Consider the following 23,632-nt stretch of genomic DNA (forward strand, 5'->3'; position numbering starts at 1 on the left):
AATAGATATAAAGTTTTCCTTTTAATAACTTCTGTCATACTTCCTTGCCTTTCTGTTTGTTATCTTGTGTGGGAGACAAAGTTCCTCCAAGTTCCACAGCCTCATCTATCAGATGTACCAGAGCAAAATGCAGGAAGCAAACAAGCCAATGAACCAACAGAGAAGGTCAAGAACTCCTCCATGATCAATACTCACTGAAGACAGAGACATTAGGAGTAGTAGCAGGTACTTAACAAGGACTCTATATAATATGTGCTCATAGTTCTTTTAATTCTGGAACGTTCTCCTACAGAAACCATGTTAGTATTCTCCTTATTTCTCTGATTTTATAATGCAGAAAAAGATTAACCTTAAAGAGTTAACTCTCAAGAAGCTGAAATTTAGTAAAAGAGATGAGGAAAGTATATGTTAGCTACAGTTTACTGAGCATTTACTCATTTTCAGGTCTGTGCTAAACGCATTACATATATTGTCTCACGTAATCAATCCTCAGGAAAACACATGAGTCCAATATAATATCTCTGGATGAGAAATATTCAGATTTGAGAATTTAAGAAAGCTTACCTAGTGTCACATGAAAACTGATCAGAGGATTGGGGTTTCATGTGAAATCTATCATCACATTTGATGATGTTCTCTGTATTGCCTCATATAACAGTAATGGAAGTTAAAACATGATATGTGCCATAAGGAAATGGTAAATTAAAAACTTTTGGATTGAGAGAAGAGAGAGACCTCTCTGAGATGGAATCATAGAAAAGTCTTTCTAAAAAGTTAGTATATAAGGATATGAACCAAACTAGCATAAAGGTATCATAGTCTCTGTGTCTTAGGGCGTTTTGCTCAATCCCGTTGGCCTCTCTCTTGTTACCAAATGAATTACGAGTTTGGCACTGCCTTCCAGACTTACACACATTTACTAAGATAAGAACTTAACGTGAGAATTACTATCCTCTCATTTTCTCCAGGAAGTGTAAAAATTTGCAGATTCTATCTGAAACTAGGGAAATAACTTATAGTGTGTTATTTTCCTACTCTTGGGCTGGAGGGAACACTGTATTTGCATTATTGATTGAAATGTAATTTAAATTGCCTTTGTGCTAAAGTGGCTTGTGAGGTGAGAATCATTTTTTAAGGCTGACTTGAAAAAACAAAACAAAACTTCCAGGTCTCATTAGCATCATCAAATAACAAGACATTTCATCTGTTCTTTGCCTATCCTCAGGCCATAGTCTAGTCTTCTGTGGGTTAGAGGGATAGAGACAGATGCAGCTCCCCAACCCGTGTGCTTCGTCAGAGCACATCGGGGTAGCTTCAGACCCACACCGTGAATCTCAGAGAATCTCCAAATCTGGAGCAATTCTAAAATTCTTACTTTTTAATAGTTTTCTTTTATACAGAGATTATCACTTATTTAATAATCAAAGTAAAATTTAATCCTTTTTTCCTTATAGTCTTAGTTGCCAGAAGGGCAAATCTAAAGTTTATTTATTATATAAACTAATAATTACATAAATTAAGAAAAACCTGTCACAATTTTATTCCCTCAATTTAGAAATTCCTATTTTTTGCTTTTCTCTTGGTGTTCTATATCTTGTCCTAACAAAGATAATTTTAACTTAGTTATATTTAGAGTATAAATACTATTTTGTAATGTGCTTTTGTCAATCATAGCAGAAGCATTTTCCAAGTTGCTCCACAGGCTTCATAATTAATGTTTTAATGACTAGGAAATCACTATTTATTAATATAATTTATTATACATGATGATTGTTTTTAAATTTTAGTCAAAATAAATATAATATTTGATATTATATTTTAAAACCCTCATATCCCAGGTTTGGAGAGTAGTTATCATTGACTTTATTACTCTGCATGACTTCTGAAACCTCTATTGATATCTACACGTATTTCTTATTGGTATGTGCTATTTTAAGTATTCTCAAATTATTCCTTGAAGTAATTAAATGAGATAAACAAACAAATGAACATATCCTAAAGCTCACATGCTTGGATTTTGTTTTCAGTGAGGGACAAGGGAGGTGACAGGCAGAGATAGAGAGGGGAATCATTATTCTTTTCATTCTATAGCCTTTATCTCATTGGTGGTGCATCTCATTGTTCTCCCTTACTCTTATTTGAATCTGGTGACATGTTTTGCTCTCAAAATGTAGTACAAAGGGTAATAGCTTTTTAAAGAGTTACTTTCTTAATAGTAAAATTTCCAATAGCATATTTTGTGGGGAAATATTTTTAAGAGGACTCTCTTCAACCGCTGAAATTTGGCTGAAACTTTGTCCTTGTTACCTGGCAGGCATACTGGAGTGGGTCAGAAAGGTTTTTTGTTTGTTTGTTTGTTTTTGCGGTATGCAGGCCTCTCACTGTTGTGGCCTCTCCCGTTGTGGAGCACAGGCTCCGGACGCGCAGGCTCAGCGGCCACGGCTCACGGGCCTAGCCGCTCCGCGGCATGTGGGATCTTCCCGGACGGGGGCACGAACCCGTATCCCCTGCATCGGCAGGTGGACTCTCAACCACTGCGCCAACCAGGGAAGCCCAGAAAGGTTTTTATAGTCACTAGGTCTTCTGGGCCTTTCTCAAAACACGAGTCTCTGGTCTACTCTGCTCTGGGTCCCACCGTATTTAGAGGTCTATATCCACCATAAAAAGAAGTACATATTGATTTTATTTCGTTCTAGAATTTCCACTGGTTTTTTTAAATAGATTTTATTTCTCCACTGAGATACCTTATCTTTTTATTTATTATAAGTGTTTCTCATTAAGCATAGTTCATTAATTGCCTGAAGTAATTATCTGCTTATTCTAACATTTGGGTCATCTCAGATTTGGCCTCCATTGGCATTTTTTGTCTTTGTTTTTAGAATGGGCCACATTTATTCTTCCCAGGAATGATGACATTTTTGTTTAGTAGGCAGTTATTTGGTTAAACATAAGCTGCAACCTTTGTCTCCTAGGCAATAGGTCAAATCTCAGCCCAGTTTTTCTGGTTGTTGTTTCTGTTTTGTTATGTTCTGCCTCAGTGGGGTTGCTTACAGTCTGCCCACACATGCATGGTTCAGGGGTCAGCCAGAGATCTGAGCAAAGTTTATATACAGATTTGGGGTCCTCCTCTCTGGTTCTATATGGCCTGGGGTTCTACACTTACTATTCAGAGTCAGTAATTACCGTAAACTCTGTCATCTTATTCTTCATGCCAGAAAGCCTGCAAATTATTGGTGTTTTATTCCTTATTCATGACATTAAAGGTCACCTGCCCTCAGGCTAAAACAGCAGGAAATGCACCATGTGCATGCCCTTTCTTCCTTGTTTTGATTCTCCTCATGTTCATTCTCCAGATCCTTTAGGTAGTTACTTTTTTGTATTTTTCAGAGTTTATAATTGTTATCTATGGGAAAGTATGTTCGTTATGAGCTCAGTTGATCATCACAGAAGCAGAGTCTTGACTAATAAACTTCTTTAAAACCAACAGCAGGAGCAAATTAGAATACGTGGAAAGTGTCATAACTAAACCAATCACATGAAGTTTCCTGGATTCATGCCCAATTTGGGCTTGAGGAAACTCATTACAAAGAAAGAGCAAAGTTATTGAGAGTAGCTCAAGATGTTCCAGGAGTCAGCCACCCATAGCCTGACCATACCAACGGTTCTTCTAGAACAGCTCTAATACAGATCTCACTGACACAAATCTGGACTTCAGCAATGGCTTTCCAGATCACTTCCATTACAGCTTCTCTCTTCTAATCTTGCCTGAACATTACTTTTGAGCATCTGTGGCCTCAAAAAATTTAATGTCTCATTGTCAAATTAATTCCAAATTTCTAACTTTTTTTTTCACTTTTCGTCTCATAAGTGGTAAATAGAAAACACTGAACATGGACTGTGAAAATCAGTGCTCACTTTATGTTTAGTAGTTGTGTAACTTGGAATAAGTTTTTTAATCTCCCTGTATCTCAGTTCCCTAGTAGTAAAGTGGGGTTAATATAGTACTATCCTCGTAGGGTTGTTTTACAGATTAAATGAGGGAACACCGGAAAGCATCTTAGAACTGTGGGCGCACGATGCCCCAGTAAGTGTTAGCTACTATTATCATTATCTGCCCCTTGGTTCCATTCTCTGTGAAATGGGGAACGTAAGTCTATTTGAAAGATGAAGGCTTCACATGCAACAAATGTTGAAAACAACAAAACTCAAAAAAGCAGAAACCTCTGTTCAAATTGAAGTCAAAAGAACTCGGCTTCAGCTAAATAGAGCTATTTGCCATTCCTTGCTCTGTACATTATGCAATTTGTACCTTCCCGTGTCAAAAATGACTTTTATATATGCGAAATGACCCCCTTTTTTCTTCCATTTCATGTGTTAAAATTCTTCCCATCCCTTAAGGATAAGCAAATAAAATATCAACCCAGCCTGAAACCATGCCTGAGCTTACCCAACTAATCATCTCTCCTTCCTCTAATCTTCCAACAAGGCACTTCTCGCATTTCTTATGCAATTTTACCATTCATGTCATAATATTTCCCATAGACTGTGGGCTGCTTCACAATGGTAACTGCAATTTATCTATCATTTTATCCTTAGAAGTTTTTCAAGCAATACCTATACATACTAAGATGTCTATAAATATCTAGTGAATTGAATTAAAACGTAGTACTCAATAATTATATTAGCAAATAAGAAAAATTTTACAAGTGTCCATATTTATACCAGGAAAATTAAAATGTTATATAAATTGTCATTTTTCTTAAGTAATAACCCAAATTGATGCTACCATCATTAAAAGGAGAAAAATCTCTGCCTGGATCATATTTTAGGACTTTGGTTAACATTCAATTGAATTTCATGGTGTAAGTAATAATGTTATTTCACATTCCAAAGTCCAGCCACATGGCCCCTTCGGCTCAACACAATTCACAGCTAGCAAAACCTGCTTAGTTCTGGATTTCACACCTGGTCTCCTGGGACGGAATGGAGAAGCAGTAAATAGTACAGAGAAAGATCATATAGATGGCTGAGAGCCATCTGGGCACAGTGTTATAAATGACAAACCAAAGCATTTCATCTGTCACCCCCAAAGTTAGCCTCCTACCTAGGGGACTAAGACAAAAACAGAGGCAGAATTTTGTTCTGCTTGGCTGGCAGAAGCTTTGTCTCCCATCTGACCGAAAGCAAATGTGGAGAGTGCAGGCAAATAAAGACTGTCCCATTATCAAGTGCTTGTTCCTGCAGCAGCAGCGTGATTCCGTAAGACGGCCCTTTCAAGCTGTTTCCCAGAGATCTATCTGGAATTGTTTGCAGAGTGCAAATCTTATTTGTTTACTTCTGGACATCACTTCTTGTCCTCTAACTAGTCTAAAGGCTGCTTTTCTAGATAGTAAAAGGAGACTGCTTTGGTGGGTTGGAGGAAAGTCAAATACAGTTTGTTTGTACTCACTCCTCAAATGTTAAATTAGAGGTGCTCTAAGAGACTGTATATCTCTATCTCTTTGTTTTGCAATTGTGGAAATAAAGCTTCTGTGCTACAATAATGACAAAAGTTCAAAACAGTGTGGAATGCATAGCCTGGCTCTCCCATTCATCAGCTGGTGATTGGTGGCTTTACACCTCCAGGTCCTGGTTTTGTTAACTATTAAACAAGCAGATTGTTATAAATTTTTAAAGCCCCTTCTAGCCCTCCTGAAGTCAAATCATCTATGATGGTTTCAAGATTATACAGGTTGTTGGCAGAATTCATTTCTTTGGGGTTTAGGGCTAGTTGCTGGCTAAGGACAGCTTGCAGCTCCTAAAAGCTGCCCCTCTCTATCCACAGACAGTTCACAACGTGTGTCTTTGCATTCTTCCAGACCAGCCACAGTGAGATTCTCTAACTTTCTCTTCAACTACTAGCTAGAGAAAACTTAATGGGGCTTGTGTGATTAGGTCAGGCCCACTGAGATAAGATCCACTGTGCTCTCTGAGCTAATCTAATCACGGGAGTAAAATCCATAATTTTCATGGTCTGGGTGGGCATGTATCCTGGAGTAGGAAAATATTGGGGAAACTATTACAATCCTGACTACCACATGCAGGGGTCAAGCCTTCCGTTACTATTTGCTTTTAAATCCAGACCACAACATTTATCACGGTTCTTCTACTGATAACTGCTTTGCATATCTCTGTCTCTGATCCACTGAGATAGTTATATCGTTTTTATTACTCTGGCTATGTCTTATTTGCTTTCTTCTCTCTGTCTCTTTGTCCCTCTGTCTCTCTATTCTATTTTCTCATCTGTATCTATCTATCTATCTGGTATAAAGAATTTTATTGCTAAATGTTTGGAACCAAGGAGGTTTGAATTATAAATTACTGTACCATTGACCCAAAGACTTGAGTTCTTACAATCCAGAAATTACTAGAAGGTATTTTTATTATTTTTTTGTTTGTTAACTTTTGGTTACTTTGTTACCAAAGTTACTGGTAAGGACTTGTTTTTGTTTTACTCCATTTAGTTTTTATTTTGACAATTTAATTTATCATTCCTAGGATTTCTATTGGGTTTGTCCACAGATTTATTTAAGTCTATCCTGTCTTTGAAATCTTGTTTTTGGTACATGAATTCTCTTCCTTCTTTTTTAATATTTCAATATTTAAGCATATTTAATTAAAGCTCCTGTCAGATCAGTCCACATTCTCTGGTCCATTGGGTATCAATTTACCTATCTGTTAAATTCACTGACCGCTTCTTATTACTGTGTATGGTCTCCTATGTAGTGAAATGTGTACCTATAACATAATTTTTAGTGGGCATTCTCTTTTACCCTGAAGGGTAGTTTTGCAATTGTATTTACTTATCCTTACTGGGCTCACTTGTTCCACAACATTTTTTTAAGTTTTCAATTTTCACTTCTCTGCTGTTCTCAGCATTGAATGGCTAGTGGAATTCCTGCCCTATATCTTCATTCAGTACAAGCTTGAGGTTCCAAATGTCCCTCAAATAACTATTTTTATTTAAAAAGACAGGGCAAGTAACTAGATCCTTAGCCTGTTTGTCTAAGTTTTTCTAGTACTGGTAGATGATGATGATGATGATGATGATGACGATGATGATGACAATAATAATAATAGGCATATTTTGCAGATTCCTGATTTATGAAGGCAGCCCAGCTTGAAACTCCCTAGTCGGCATGATCCTGGTCTTATGTGGACTTTAAAATTCTCATAGCCCTGACAGTCTTGATATTGTCTACTGTGTGAAACGAGGTTACTACTCCCACTCACTTTAGAGCTATATATTCAATCTTCATTCATCTTTGGCATCTGAAAATTTCCCTTTCTTGCTTGGTTCACAGTATCATTTTGAACAGAAGCACAACATTTTATTTTTATTGCTTCTAAGTATGTGAAGATGGGAAAGAGGTGAATAAGTAAAAGATAACTTTATACCATATAAAGTTGTCTAATAGTGAAACCGCTCTAGAAAAGTAGTGAGTTCTCCTATATTGTATGTGACAAATAATAGGAGAGATGGCTATCTACCAAAGGTGTCTGAAGCAATTTCTTTTTCTGTAAGAATTTAGGTGAGGTTACTTGAATTTTTTTTTTTTTTTTTTTTTGGTACGCGGGCCTCTCACTGTTGTGGCCTCTCCCGTTGCGGAGCACAGGCTCCGGACGCGCAGGCCCAGCGGCCATGGCTCACGGGCCCAGCCGCTCCGCGGCACGTGGGATCTTCGCGGACCGGGGCACGAACCCGTGTCCCCTGCATCGGCAGGCGGACTCTCAACCACTGCGCCACCAAGGAAGCCCTTGAATTCTTAAGTTTAATGATCTAAAGTTGTAGATGTTATATCAAGGCATTTAAAAAAGCTAAAGCTGGTGTCCTCAGAGCCTTAGCTCTCCCACCTAAAATCTTAATGACTTTGGAAGAGTCACTTTCCTTCTAAGGGTCATAGTTTCATTTATCTGTAATATGAGATATAGATTAAATGATCTTTAAGCTTTAAAATTCCCATGATTCTGTAACTATCACTTTCCTTCAGATTGCTTTATGTAAGAAAAAGTTTTAACATAAGTTTGACTCTTTTTTTTTGCGGACCTCTCACTGTTGTGGCCTCTCCCGTTGTGGAGCACAGGCTCCAGACGCGCAGGCTCAGCGGCCATGACTCATGGTCCCAGCCGCTCCACGGCATGTGGGATCTTCCCGGACCAGGGCACGAATCCATGTCCCCTGCATCGGCAGGCGGACTCTCAACCACTGCGCCACCAGGGAAGCACAGAAGTTTGATTCTTAAACTGCTGATGGAAACACTTTTATGACTCTTCATGCCCATAAAGTACATTAAAATGCTGGGAGAAATGGCTTCCTCTGACCGTGGGATTATATGTTACATTTGGGGCTAATATAAATTCAAAACCTACACATAGCTCCTTAGTTGGAAAGTTTAGATTGCTGTTAAGCTGTTGGGCAGAAAAGCAGACATTTTCCTGATCCTAATGATCAGCTTACATTGGCAATTGTACACGCAGCTGGTAACTAAAAGAAAGATGCTGTTGTCAGAAAACCACTTAAGCGAAACCTTTATCACAACGCATTCTAATCATCTGTTTTCTTCTCTGTGCTCTCAACTAGACTGCAAGATGCTTGAGGACAGTAGTTGCTATATACACACCAAGATACCCCTAGTATCAGATACAATTAAAAATAATAGCAATGTGGCATGATGCTGATCTGCTTAGGAATCTTATTTAAGATACCATTTTCAATATTATCAGGATTATCTAACAACCACCTTTGGAGAGAGGTACAAATGTTATCCCAATTTCACAGATGAGAAAATTAAGGAAAAGAGAGACTGGATAATTTATTCAAGTAATTTAAGTGGCAGAGGCAAGGGTTTTATTCTATTTTACCTGACTCCAAAGCCTGAGCTCCTAGTAACCATACAATGCTATCTTTAATGGTCAGTAGCATATATTTACTTATATTACTCAACCTGTTAAATGAACCATCATTTAATATGAAAATGGGGGTAGATTTAATTAGAATTTCATTCAACCAAATAGAAAATAAATATTTTGAGCACCTGCCAAGAGCCAGGAACTCTGCTAGACAAACAATTAGGAAGATACAGAGAAAAGAAGACAGTTTCTGCACATAGATTTCAAAGTCCAAAAGAATGGATAAAGTTGAACATAAGTGACTTTAATTCAAGTCAGAGAGATTAGAGGGGTATACAGAAAGCACCAAGTGCTTTAGAAACTCAGATGAAAGGAGATTGGATCCCAATCAGAAAAGACTTTAAAAGGAGATGACATTTAAGAAAAGATTTGAAGATAGATGAGATTTTGACAAGAAATTGATGATTTTCATAAGAATAACTATTGTAGGGGTGAAGCATAAAGATGGCATAAGTCATAGCCAGAAAAAGTGGATAAGTAATAGCTTGGCTAAAGCACAGGGTGTCTGTACAAAAGTAGACAGTAAGCCTTTTTTTTTTTTTTGCGGTACATGGGCCTCTCACTGCTGTGGCCGCTCCCATTGCGGAGCGCAGGCTCAGCGGCCATGGCTCAAGGGCCCAGCCGCTCTGCGGCATGTGGGATCTTCCTGGACTGGGGCACGAACCTGTGTCTCCCACATCGGCAGGTGGACTCTCAACCACTGCGCCACCAGGGAAGCCCACCCAGTAAGCCTTTAAAAAGGTAGCTTTTTATTTCTCCTCTTCACCCAACTAAGAGCTTTATTGGTGACATTAATGTTTAGGCAGGAATATCAAACAATGTCATCTGAAGTTCTATTCTAGCTGTAGCGTCTCCAGGATTGGGATGTGGTCTTTTTTGACCAAGAAAGTATTTTATGTCATAACCATTGACAAAGAATGTTGTCAAGAGATTACCCACATTCTAGTATTCTATTAGCTCTTAGACTTACAGAATTATAGCAATAGAGGTGTCCTCAAGATATCATAGGCATTCAAGGTTGAAAGGTTTTTTGAATGTCCTCTAGCCAGTTTTATTTTCCCATCTTCTAGGGATTTTTCTGTTTCTAAATGAAATGGCTGCCTAGTCTTTTCTTAGAACTCCCTAGAGGAAAAATGTCTCTAAGGCCTCTCTAGGTTATATGTTCCTTCATTTTCAAGTATGGCGATGGTCCTATTGCTCTGATTTAGAGTCATGCATTAATGCTTCTCTCTACCAAGAAATGTCAGATAACACCAAGGGTGTCAAGAAGGATGGATTGGAACCTTGTGATTTTGTGACAAATAGATCATGTTATTTAGAATGGCGGAAGATGTGAAGAGTGAATGAGAACTTGAGACCTATATCTCAAGAACTTTTCTACTCTTCATTAATGATAGGGCCAAGTTATTCAATTTGTTAATACCTGAATTTCCCAGTCCCTAAAATGGAAAGACTAATTCCATATTATAAAATTCTTTGAGATCCTTCCACAACTGAAGGCAATAACAAAAATGAAAACTATATAGCAATAAAATATAAATTATACACATAGAATTCCACTATTTTATGTGGATCACAGTTTATGAGTTTAGTCCTTACTCTTATTTGCTTCTTTTCATTACCCAACTAGGACATAAGTTCTATGAGGGGGAATCCATACCTCAGGGAAGTCTATTTCTTCTCAGCTTCCAGCACAAGCTCTAGCCCCCTCCAAAAACATTTTAAACTAAATGGAATGTTTTTGCATTTTTATCTTGCCAGAATTGCCATTTAGAAATGCTTTATTAAATTTGTGGTTAATTTATTTGATTTTCCTTCTTTATTATATAAGTCATAATGATTGTAACTCACTTGGCTGTAAGAATCATGATTTAATTAGAGAATAAATGTCAGAAATTTTGCGTATCTGCAAATAATTAAAAAACAAAAAGTTTTATCCCCAAGATTATTTAGAAATTCACTGGAAGCTAAAGTGAAAAGAATTGTACTAGGGCTCTACACACATAGACACACACACACACACACACACACACACACACACACAATTTATTTCTTAAAATTAAATATCTCCTTGAACACAGATTGTATAATAAACCAGTAAAAGGCAATGCGTGAAATATCACAAGAGTAGCAAAGAAAATTGATTTGTAATGTTTAAGCCACATGCATTTTCTAGGATGCCAAATGATTTTGGCATTTTGAAACCAGCACTTCCTTTACCCTTTGTACTTGCTTAAGAGAATTCATACGTTTTCATTAAGTGATTTTCTAAGGCACAAAAAGAAAATTAAAGAACACAATAAATTCTTCTCATTTGTATGTTCTAAAACTTCCTCCTTAGTGACACAATGCCACTGAATATAAACAATGAACCCACGTTTAGCACTCAGACACTCAAGTCAGATCCCAGGAAATTGCCATTCACTGCACAGCTAAGAACTGATGCTATCCTGCGCTTCTTTGATTCTTAACAGTTCCCTTATTGATCTAAGTCAGAAGAGTGAACCCAAAGTGTTTAAAGCTACTCATCATGTTACTGGAAAAGGTGGTCTGTTTTTTAAATAGAAATCTTCTTTTGGATTTACTCCCACTACTGTCATGTTACTGGCAGCAATGGAATCACTGCTTACATAATAGAAAGCCACTCTCATCAGGAATTCTACAGAACTTTATGATTGTAAGTATGAGACATTAATTTAGGCAGTGTCACCAGTTCTGATGTACTAACTCCCACCTGACTCTATCCTAAGCAATGGTTGGAGGTAGGCCAGATACACAGGAAGCTTCCATCTGTCTAGTGGTAAGCGCTTCATTTAAGAATGCCCATTTCAATCTATATATTATCAGCAGGCCAAAGGAGCAAGACATGCACTAGTGTTGTGCTAGGTAATAGGAAGTGAGCCTTCAAATAGCAGCCCTTTATTTTACAGGCCCCAGATATTCGGAGGCAACCCCATCCCTGAATGTATGGTAACATTCAATGGAAGGAACTTTAAACACTGAATTATAGAGCTGCTGAAATGCATAGCAGGATCTCTTCAAGCAATTTGATTTGCTATTGAACAACAGTGCAACTCAGTATTGTTAACAGTGATTATCTCTGGGTGATAGGACTGAGGATGAACTTTGTTTTTCGTATATTTTTTTATTTTTTCAAAGTTCTCCAGCGGGCTTCCCTGGTGGCGCAGTGGTTGAGAGTCCGCCTGCCAATGCAGGGGACGTGGGTTCGTGCCCCGGTCCAGGAAGATCCCACATGCCGCGGAGCGGCTGGGCCCGTGAGCCATGGCCGCTGAGCCTGTGCGTCAGGAGCCCGTGCTCCGCCACGGGTGAGGCCACAGCAGTGAGAGGCCCGCGTACCGCAAAAAAAAAAAAAAAGTTCTCCATCAAAAGATAAAACAGCTCTTTTGAGAGATAGCAGGGTAGAGTGGAGAGGAGCAGTGTACCCTGGAGCCAGCAGTGGAGCCAGACCATGTGGTTCAAATCCTAGTTTAAGCTCTTACCAGATGTGTGACCTTAAGCAAGTAACTTATCCTCCGTGGCCAGAGTTTTCTCATTTGCAAAGTAGGAATGATGATAATAATAGCAATTACCATAAGATTATAGTGAGGATTCAAAAAATTGAAATAGATAAAGCAATTGAAATAATGCTGACATAACGTAAGCACTTTGTTAACAGATTATGATTATTTTTAAAAGACGTATCTTCCACAGTGATTCTACTTATCCACAGCATGGCTTGGTAATTGTCTTCCCTATGGTGACCTTTAGCCCTTGTATCCAAAACAAACCTCTCCAGTTTTGATAACTGATCAAATCATGTCTTTAATCCTCCTTACTGACTTATTTCTAAGAAAAGGGCAATGTAAGCACTAAACATAGCACACTAATAGAAGCTTGAAACTGCTTCAGGGGAATAGGGTCGTATAGATCAACGAACATTAAAACAGGGATGAGGACACCTCACTGTTAGTGTCAGTTCTATTATTAATTGTGTGTGTGACCTCAGGCAAGTTACTTGATGTCTCTGGGCCTTCTCAGCTTCTTTATCTGCAGTATTGTCTATTCCATTTCCTTCCCAGCCATCATCTCTGCTCCTCTATCCATAAAATGAGGAGAAAAGTATTGACCTGCTGAATAAACAATAGCAGTACGATATTTAAAACAACAGTATTTCCATGCAAAATATTTTAGAGTCTTACACTATAAAAGCTGATCCTCAAAACATTTCTGTGATGGGAGTGATACCTCCTCCCTACCTTAGAAGTTAAATAAACGAGTCATTGGAAGTTGAAATTTAGACACCATGTAAGTCTCATCAAAGTCAAGTACAAAGGAGAGCAACTGAGCATCTGCTAAGTGGATATGAAAGTGTGCTGCCTTCCCTCCATGAGGGAATTTAAATGACTCATTGTCTTTGCCCAGTAGTCTACCACTATATATGCCCACTCTTTATTACCCCTCTCTTTTCTAGGTAAGGGGGATATCTAATAAATCAACAAGAAGAGGTTCCTGCACCAAATTAGTTATCTTTCATTATTAAATACATACTAGGAAAAGAGGGACATTCAGAGATAATCCCGCGCTTGAGGAACTTGGAGTCCAGTAAGAAGGGTAGGTGAGTACACCAAAGACGAAATGACAGAAGCCAAACGTGGCTAGTGCCATATGATATTCCAGGCTCTGGGAAGACTAAAAGACTTTAATAAGAGGAAATGACTTCTGCGTCAATGTACATGAACTTAAAATGACTTTAGTTCCTTGTTATCATCTAGAAGAGTGCTTCTCAGTGGGTCTATAGTGGAGTCACCAGTTTTTAGTTTCTCATGAATCAAAGACTGAGACTTTTGTAAAATAAAATACAAATGAATTCCCATAAAATGAAAGGAAGGAAAACAAAGACAATTTAAAAACAGTCTGTGTTTCCAGACTCTATGGCTATGCTATAGCAACATATAGATTTAAGTAATCTTGAGATCTTCCTTTCCAACCAAGTCATTTCATGGCAGAATCAGAAGTGTAAAGGAACTTTACTCAAGGTCACATAACACAACTTGAAGAGAACAGGAACAAAAACTCAGGTGTTCACACTTCTACATAAGTGATTTGGAGATTTCGATTATATCCCTTACATAGCTGCTTTTGATCTGTATGCAGTCACTCTTCCTTTCAGAGAGGTTCATGCTAAAAAATTAGTCTTGACTGAGTTTCCTGTTATAAAAATTTTCTACTTCAGATAAAATCAATTTCCTAACTTATTGACAAAATACTTTTTTTTCCCCAAGTTGCCTATCTTAACTTTCATAGTAGTCACTTTGCTAGTGTTGGTTCATCTTCCTTTCTACTTTCAAACGACTTCTAAAGTGGAATGAAGGAGGGAAAAAAAGAAGAAAGATTATTCTAATGTTGCAAATTACAGCCATTTCTTATCTATTACTCCTTAAATTATTCACATAAGTCAATATCTACATCCACAGTAATTCTATATATAGAAAAATAAAATTGCAATGACATGACTGTACCCTCAGAAGAAAAGCCCAATCTCTAAACTATACTACTATTCTATCATGATTGTTTGTTTGGTTTTCCTTTTGATATTCAGGTCTTAACTTGAATTTAGAAAATAGATGAGCAACAATCCTTTCATGCCATAAGACCAAGGGCATGTCATCTCATCATTGAAACTGGTATGGTCATTATAACCTGACAATTCCAGTTGATCTAAAATGCAGAATGCTTGTAATATTTATAACACTAAAGCTAGATTGGGGGATTTATTTTAATCTCAGAGATTCTATTAACTCTTGATGACTCTCTGGATTATTCATCACTACAATATTCTTAAAATGATAAGAACTCCAAATGAAATTATATCCCTTTAATATAAAAATTACACTGCTTCTTAACTGTTACCCCAGCACATTTTTAAAACTTACTAAACAATATGTTCAACTTGGAAGGACAATAATAAACCTAATCCTTTGTATTCTTCAATTCTTTATATCAAGAATTCTCAAAATTTTTGAGGAAATAAATGTATTTCTATAAACTTATGGTCATGTCTATGAGGAAAGCAGGAAATAGCCCCTTCTATCAGTATTTCCCCCTACTCCTCTGGGAATCCTGGAAGACCAGGAGAGAAGAAAGGAGAATCATAGTAGCGATAACACAGGGACTATACACTAGTTAAGTCTTATAGATCAAGCAATGGAGAACATTCCAAAATTGTTTCTTTATTTTAAAAAAATCCTTGTATGTGTTAGAGAAATCAATACTTGACTGTTTGGCAGACACTGGGTCCCTAGTATGGAATTAGAACCCTAATAAGTTTCCAACAGACGGCACTTATTTATGGTCACTAACTTCCATATCCAACACAAAACCTTGCACTTAAATTCCAAGCTTTAGAAATAAATGGAGTAAATGTGTTGATTGCTCTTTCCTTTTCTGAACATTAACCATCATATTTTTTTTAGTTGTAGCATGTTTTTTAGCTACAGTTCAGTTCTCTGTATGGCATCTTCAATTAACTTCAATTTAACCTACATTAACCATCTTTGAACTAACCAGGCAGAAATACACTGAACTATAGCCCCAGAAATAGGTGAAATGAAATCAGTTACTAAATTTGCATGTAGTAATTATAGATGGAAAAAGTCCATCGTTGCCATGACAGTGGCTTTGATTTTTTTTCACAGACTAACAAAATGTGCATTTACTAGAGATGTTTAATTGTCTTTCACTCTGGTTTTTGCTCACCAACATAGCAACATGCTTTTTGCTCAGCATCACAGTATTGAAGTTGCTCTGCCTCCAGCTGCCATTAACATATTTTGTATTCATGCTTTGTATAAATGCTGGAAAATGTTTTCAGTTTAGCTTCCCAACTACGCATTTACTTTATATTTAATGAGACAGGAGAATGTTAAGTAAGTGTGTATTGATTAACTTAAATAGATGTATTGGTGTTTATTAACCTAACAGTGGGTAATTTCATTGCCTATCTCCTGAAGTTGTTAAAACCTAACACCTAAACAAATTTTCAAGTTAAAGTTTAAAGGTAAGTTTAAGCACAGACAGATTAAGATGATACAGGGACTGGCCCTTTCCTGTTGTTAAAGTCTTGTGACTTACCCAATTTCTTCAAGCAACTCATGAAAAGGTCCTTAGAAGTCTATTAGTCCTTCTTCTACTAAATATAAAACTTTCTTTTACAGCCAAACCAGAAATGGTTATGCTTAGTCTCTTTGACAAAATATGAATCTTCATTCAGTCAAGCCATAATTTGTTAGACGTAAATCTTACTATGAGTCTTAAATTGTGGCACTCATGTGATAAAGCTCTAAGTATTATACAAAACTCTCAGGTCTCTCATAAAACTATTCTTTTATTAACAAATCAGCCCCAGGTACTTGGATAATACTCATATAAACAAGCACCTATCTACCCAGCAGACTCCACACATCAGTTTCTTCCTTAAGTAATGAACCTGGTGTCCATAAATGGCAGAAGCAAACTATAATTCAGTGATAGCTTTGCACCACATTCCGGACCTTCCAACCCACGTACTCTTTTCAAATTCTGACAGGGACTATGATGAAGTCTTTTGGCATTTTGGTCAATGTTCTGCAAAACCATCAGCCTGATTAACTTTGATTTATTTTAGGTGCATGGATGAGGCAATGCTTTCTAACATGGCTGCCTTTTGGTGGAACTAATTATCAGCTATAAGGCTGCTCTAAGGAAGATAATCTTATGGCAATATCATCTTGGCATTTCAAGAACATATCTTCTTGAGACAGAATTCAGAAAAAAAAAACCAATCCACATGCATATGAGCCTGGCTAAAATAAAATATTCTACTGAAATTGTATGGTACTTATAACTGAGGATTGCCAAATATGTTGTGAAGTAAATGGGAGAAGACTTCATATGTAGTGAACTCCTCTTAAAAGCTTTGGCTCATACACATATTTCCTTTAATTTTCTCATGGTCATACCATAACTGAGTAGCAGATCCAAGCTTCAAACTCAGGTTCATGTCTTTAAAGCCTATGGTCTTTTTATTATACCCAGTGTCAATTGAAAAAAAAAAAAAAAAAAAGCACAACCTAAAAGTTGAGAATTGTGTTTCATTTGGTAGACTTTTTGAGGACTTAAGCCCGGGAGACAGCCTCTCAGATGGCTCTGAGGGACTGCTCCAAAGAGGTGAGGGAGGAGCTGGGATGTATAGGAGTCTTTGAAACAAACAAATGAAAAAAACCCAGGTAGTTGGACCATCAGAAGATTACCGTTAACCAGCCATCTCTAGTTAGTGAATTTAGTGCCTTTCTATGGGAAGATACAAAAGTCTGGGCTCATTGAAATCATTCCTTTGATAATTACCTTATCTGATAATAACTATCTAGGGTCAGTATCCGGTTTTACCTCCTTACTGAATCCCCTCAGGGTACACAGTTGGGGGTGGCTGCAGTGGCTGATAGCTTGATGGTGGCAACATTCTTTGTTTACTTATGTGGCAGGCAACATGCTTTGTCCATACCAGCTTTATTAATACTGAGACCTGTCTAAAGGGTAGAGCAGACAACGAACTACACCACAAGCCAAGAAGTTTTCTCACTATATTTACCATATGAGTTACAGTATGAACTAATTCTGCAACTTGGGACATAAGAACATATCCTAAAAACTGGTCAAGGTCTATCTAAATTACTCACTCAGCAGAGAGTGTCTCAAGACAGGATTGGACACCATTAAGTGACCAGGGGTCTTTGTTTTTTGTGGACCTACCTTTTTACCCTCATATTAACACCTTCTCATGATTTCTCCATTTCTGCAGATGATAGCATCCCCCCCGCCTTCTAAATACCATAAATTGAGCAACCTGGATATATGGCCTCCCAATGATGATGGGTCCACGTGACCCCCTCCCCTTCACATGCCTAATCCAGCGCTAAAGTACCATGCAAGTAAAACACCCCATATGGTTCACTGTCTTTGTTCTGGCCACTCCATTTCTAGGGTAGCCTACACGGTTTACTAAATCTATTTAGAATTACCTCCAAACCTGTCAACTACTGACTCAAAAGCTCTTGGATTCCCCATTACCTATAAGATAGTCATTTCCTTGTCATTTTAAAGAACTCCACAATAAGAAGTCTCATTTCTATCTTTCCAATCTCATTTCACATTACCCTGAACTGATACCATACATTCCAGTCAAATTGCGCTATTTAATTTTCTGAACATGCACCAGTTTCTCATCTTTAGACCATTACCTTAAAGCTAAAATGACTTTCTTAACCCAGGGTTGGCCTATTTAACTTCAGTTGATCATTCAAGACCCACCTCAAATGAACCTGCTCTCTTGAAGCTGATTTTTGTTTTGTAAACACCACCATATTGACATCTTAACCTCCTTTAAATTCCTCATAGGAGGTTACTTCAAACACTGTTATTATTTTATGTAATACACACACACACACACACACACACACACACACACACACACACACACACACCTGCATCTCCCTTCTAGATTAAATTACTCATCTCTACATCCCTCATAGCATGGGGTCTTAATAATAAGTACCAAAGTCCCAATAAGTGTTGCCTGAAATAAATTAAAGTAACATAAAGCACTCTCTGTAAAACGTTGAAAAGATGGCCCCAGTGTACTCATACCAAAATGCTTAGGTGTGAACACTACAGTGCTTTTCTACAGTAATAAAACTGCCTGAGTTCATTAATGCAAGGTCAGAAATACAGGCCAGCTTGGTACAATAACTATGTTCACGTTACCCTCACTCGCACCCCACCATACACCTAGGGACACTTTTTTTTACCAAGTCACAGATGGCATAAGAGAGAAAATGGAAGAACAGCTGGTAGTTGCACAAAAGTACCTTGGGCTTTCTCAGAAGCTCAGTTCAAACTGCCCCCATAGCCAGAACAAAGCAGTGAAAGAAGCAAAACTGTCTGGCAATAAAGCACTTTAATTCACTTGAATTGCCTGAATAATAGCTTCTACCCTCTGTTTAGCTTTAAATTAGGTGACCTGGCAGGTACAATTGCAGTGTGTGGGCTTCTTCAATAACAGCAACAAAGGCATCTTCCCAGAAAGCTTCCAGCAGTGATAGCCTCTAGGTGTCGCTGTCCAGACTGAGCATAGGTAAGGAGGAAAGAGAGAAATGAAAGGAAGAAGGGGAGTCAGGAAGCTGGGAGAAGGCAAGCCAGGTAGAGTAGAGCATCCAGTCTCACTCCTCGGCAAAACAGTCTTATTTGTGAAATCAGCAGCAAACTCCTTGAAAAATTTAGTTGATGTCCTATTTGAATAGACAGTTTAGTTTACATCTCAAGCAGAAGAAAGAAAGGCAATGAGAAACCTAAATGGAAAATGTATTTTATATTTATGTAGCATATTTACCAGAAAAAGAGATCTCTGTCCCAGATTTGGGGATTGGATAAATAATTCCCTAAGTATATGTAATTTTAGATTCAAAATACAAACAGAGCTTTCTCTCCTTGGAAGCCTCCCAGGCTGGGGCTTCATTCTTCAAAATGTCACCTCCTAATTGAAACTTTCACCCAGCCCTCCTAGGAAAATGTGTGTATTTATAGAGTAAACATCAAGTGCTTACTATGTGCCAGGCAATACTTTAAACCCTGGGGATACCATTGTCATAAAGATGCATTGTCTTCAGTTCTCATGGAGCTTATATTTTAATAGAGGAAGCAGGAACCAGTGGGTGTGGTGCAGAGAGGAGAGGGATGAATAAAACAGATAACTTTAGAGTATGTTAAGAGGATTTACAGAAATAAAGTGGTGTGATAACAGGTTTGGAGAGTATTGTAATTGAGGTCATTGGGGAAGAATTCTCTGAAAAGGGGATATTTGAGTTGTGACCTGAATAATAAAAATAAATAGATGAGAGAGCAAGTGAGAGAGTGAACACAATTGGGCAAAAATTATAAACCCAGAGCATTCCAAGTAAATGGTCCAGAATATTTCTGGCAGAGAGGCCCTAAGATGGAAATTAGTTGGAATAAGCTTGTTATACTTGACATGTGCAAAGAAAGCCAATGTGGCTGGAACACAGTGAATAGAGTAGAAAATGCTAATATGGAAAGTTTCAATAATAGAGGTCAGGTATTATAGGGTATTGTGGGTCCTAGAAGGGGGGTTGGATTTGATTCTAAGTTCAGTAATGGGAAGGCTTTGGAGGATTTTAAATAGAGGACTGGCACGGTCTAATTTGCGTTTTAAAGGATGATTCCAACATCTGTGAGGAGAATGGACAGTGTAAGAGGAGAGTAAGAGGAGAAAGAAGAATGAAAGGATGATGGCTCAGGTGAAAGCTGTCATCTGCCTGCATCAGAATGGAAGCAGCGCTGCTTCCCTTAGTGCTGACCCCGCAGTTAAGGCAGTCCCACTAGACCGCCTCCACTTCAGATACCAGTCACAGATGGGGTCCCCAGGTTATATTCACTTCAGCTCAGCTAACTATAAATTCAGAGGGGTTCCCACAATACACCCATCAGTTTCAAAAATTTGCTAGAATGACTCACAAAACTCAGGAAAGTACTATACTTGAAGTTTTATTACAACTCAGGAAGAGCCAAATGGAAGAAATGCACAGGGCGAGATATTGGAGGAGTGGGAGTATGCAGAGTTTCCAAGCCCTTTCCGGGTACACCACCCTTCCAGTACATCAGTGTGTTCTCCTGGAAGTCCCCTTAGCCTTGTTTCAGAGAGTTTTTTTTGTTTGTTTTTGCGGTACGCGGGCCCCTCACTGTTGTGGCCTCTCCCGTTGCGGAGCACAGGCTCCGGACGCGCAGGCTCAGCGGCCATGGCTCACGGGCCCAGCCGCTCCGCGGCATGTGGGATCCTCCCGGACCGGGACACGAACCCGTGTCCCCTGCATCGGCAGCCGGACTCTCAACCATTGCGCCACCAGGGAAGCCCGTTGTTTCAGAGTTTTTATCAAAGTTTCATTACACAGACATGATTGATTAAATCATTGACCATTGATGATTAAACTCAATCTTCAGCCCCTCTCTCCTCCAGGAGGTTGGGAAGGGGGTGGGGCTAAAAGTTCTAACCCTCTAATCAGGTGGATTGTTTTCCTTCTGGCACCAAGTCCCATTCTAAAGCTACCTAGGAGCCCTGGAAGAGTCACCTCATTAGCAAAAACTCAGGTGTGGTCAAAGTGGCTCCTTATGAAAAACAGGACATTCCAATTCCTCAGAAAATTCCTGAGGTTTTAGGAGCTCTGTGCCAGAACCAGGGACAAAGTCAAAAAAAAAAAAATATATATATATACACACACACACACATATATATATTTAATATATACACACACATATATATATTTATTATATCATAAAGAGTAATCAACTAGATGATTTCTAAGTCCTCTTCCAGTTCTAAACAGTCTGTTTTTATTGTTTTATTTATACTCGTTTCTGAAGTCAAGTTCTGTACTAATAAACACAAAACCACTTGGGTATAGATGTATGAGGACTCTATGAATCTTAGCACAAAAGTGGAATGAAAATGGTTAGTTCTGCATTCTTTATACCGTAACAAAAAGAAAAGATTCTCAATATTAATGAAATTTCCCAAGATTAGGTAGAAAGAAAGAGAAATAGAAACAAAAATAACAATTTAGAGAGTGGGAGAAGAAAGCATGTTAATGCAATAAATCCCATGAATTTTGACTTCTTTGTAGATTTCACTATATTTTAAATTGCAAATAATAGCAAATGTTTTTCCCATGGACAATTCAAATAAATAGAATACACATTTTCTGAGAGGACTACTTGAAATGTGTGTCAGATAATTAAATTAAGTAATCAAATATATACACATTCATGAACAAAATAATATAAATAACGGTATATTATTCACAATTTAGTCATCAAAACACAAATTCCCAAAACACCACATTAATCTAGATTTTTATAAATCTAATGTAATATTAGCCTAATTCCTAATTATAAAAAGAAAAACAAAAAAGAAGAAACTGACCTTCGTCTTGATGAATTAAACACAGTGAGAATTTTCTCTTCTCATGTTTTTGCCACACTTTTGTGTTTTTGGGAATTCTAACTAGAGATTTGTCACTTTGGGATACACAGGCAACTAGAGTAAGGATTTCCTCCCTGCCTTGAGAGCAAAGTAGATGTTATATTTTTCTCCATATCATTTCCTGTACATTCTTTCATTGCCAGTAACAAGTGATAATAAAGTCACTGACAAACGCTTTACTGTTAACTGGCAAGTAATCATAAAACAGAGGGTTTGAGGGCTAAACATGCAATTACTCCAAACTGTACCAAAGGCATCTTTTATGTCAGTAAAGGAAAGTCACATTTATAGCACCACCTCGTGAAAAAATAAGGAACTGACTTGTCAAAGTAGCAAGCAAAAAGCAAGCCTTGCAAAGCTCCTAAAAGGAAATTGTTCTAAAAATTAGTTTATTTTTAGTTGTCTATTTGTTCTTTCACAATATATATGCATGTTTACAGGCAACTCAATTTGGAAAAATTTTCCACTCATTTTCAATATTTTTCTCTAAGCACAATTAAATCATTTTGATATCAATCATTGGAATCATATGGACTAAAACTCCATGTGTTGTCCTTAAGCAAACATGAGTTTATATTTAGGCAAAACATTTGTCATCTTCCTTTTCTGTCTCTCAGTATTCCCTTCTTTTTCTTCCCTCCCTCCCTCCAGTATTCCCTTCTTTTAACCTCATCCCTTGTTCCTCCATAAGTACAAGGACACTCAGTTTTTTTGTTTGTTTGTTTTGTTTTGTTTTGTTTTGTTTGCGGTACGCGGGCCTCTCACTGTTGTGGCCTCTCCCATTGCGGAGCACAGGCTCCGGACGCGCAGGCTCAGTGGCCATGGCTCACGGGCCCAGCCGCTCCGTGCCATGCAGGATCTTCCCGGACCGGGGCACGAACCCGTGTCCCCTACATCGGCAGGCGGACTCTCAACCACAGAGCCACCAGGGAAGCCCAAGGACACTCAGTTTTAAAATGAATGGAAAAAATAGAGAGCAAGGAATTCATTTCTAATAGTTCCACATCACAGGGAATAAATCCGGTCAGCATAAATTGTGTCTCTTTTCCAGTATTCCAACTGATACTTGTTCTACAATTTAAAAGTAGAAAATTTATGGATGTTATGTTGCTTGCTATGAAGTTGGTTTCCTGAATTTTAGGAATAAGACTCACCAATGCTTTACTCATTAAATTTTGTAAAATGTCATTTATTTTTCTAATTATTTGCAATGTGTACAATTACTTAGTCTAGTGTTTTTCAGACATTAGTGTACATAAGAAACATTTCGAGTATTTGTTAATTTTTAACAACCAGATATCTAACCCTATTCCCAGGTGCTGATTCCAGGGAACTGAAGTTGGAACCCTATGACCTGCATTTCAACCAACCCACAGTAATTCTAAGGTAATTGATCTATGGACCACTTTTTGAGGAACACTTCACTGACTCTATACCATCTCATTTTACCACTTGACTCTGTTGAATCTCCTTACCCCCATTTACTCAGTTTATTTTCTTCTTCTATCATATTTTTCCATGTAATATCTTGGCCCTGTATTTACTGTTCTTATATTCTTATATTGCTCAATCTTTTGAATTCCTCAGGGTAAAATA

This window comes from Globicephala melas, chromosome 4 (genome assembly GCF_963455315.2).
Source record: "Globicephala melas chromosome 4, mGloMel1.2, whole genome shotgun sequence".
Classification (NCBI taxonomy): Eukaryota; Metazoa; Chordata; class Mammalia; order Artiodactyla; family Delphinidae; genus Globicephala; species Globicephala melas.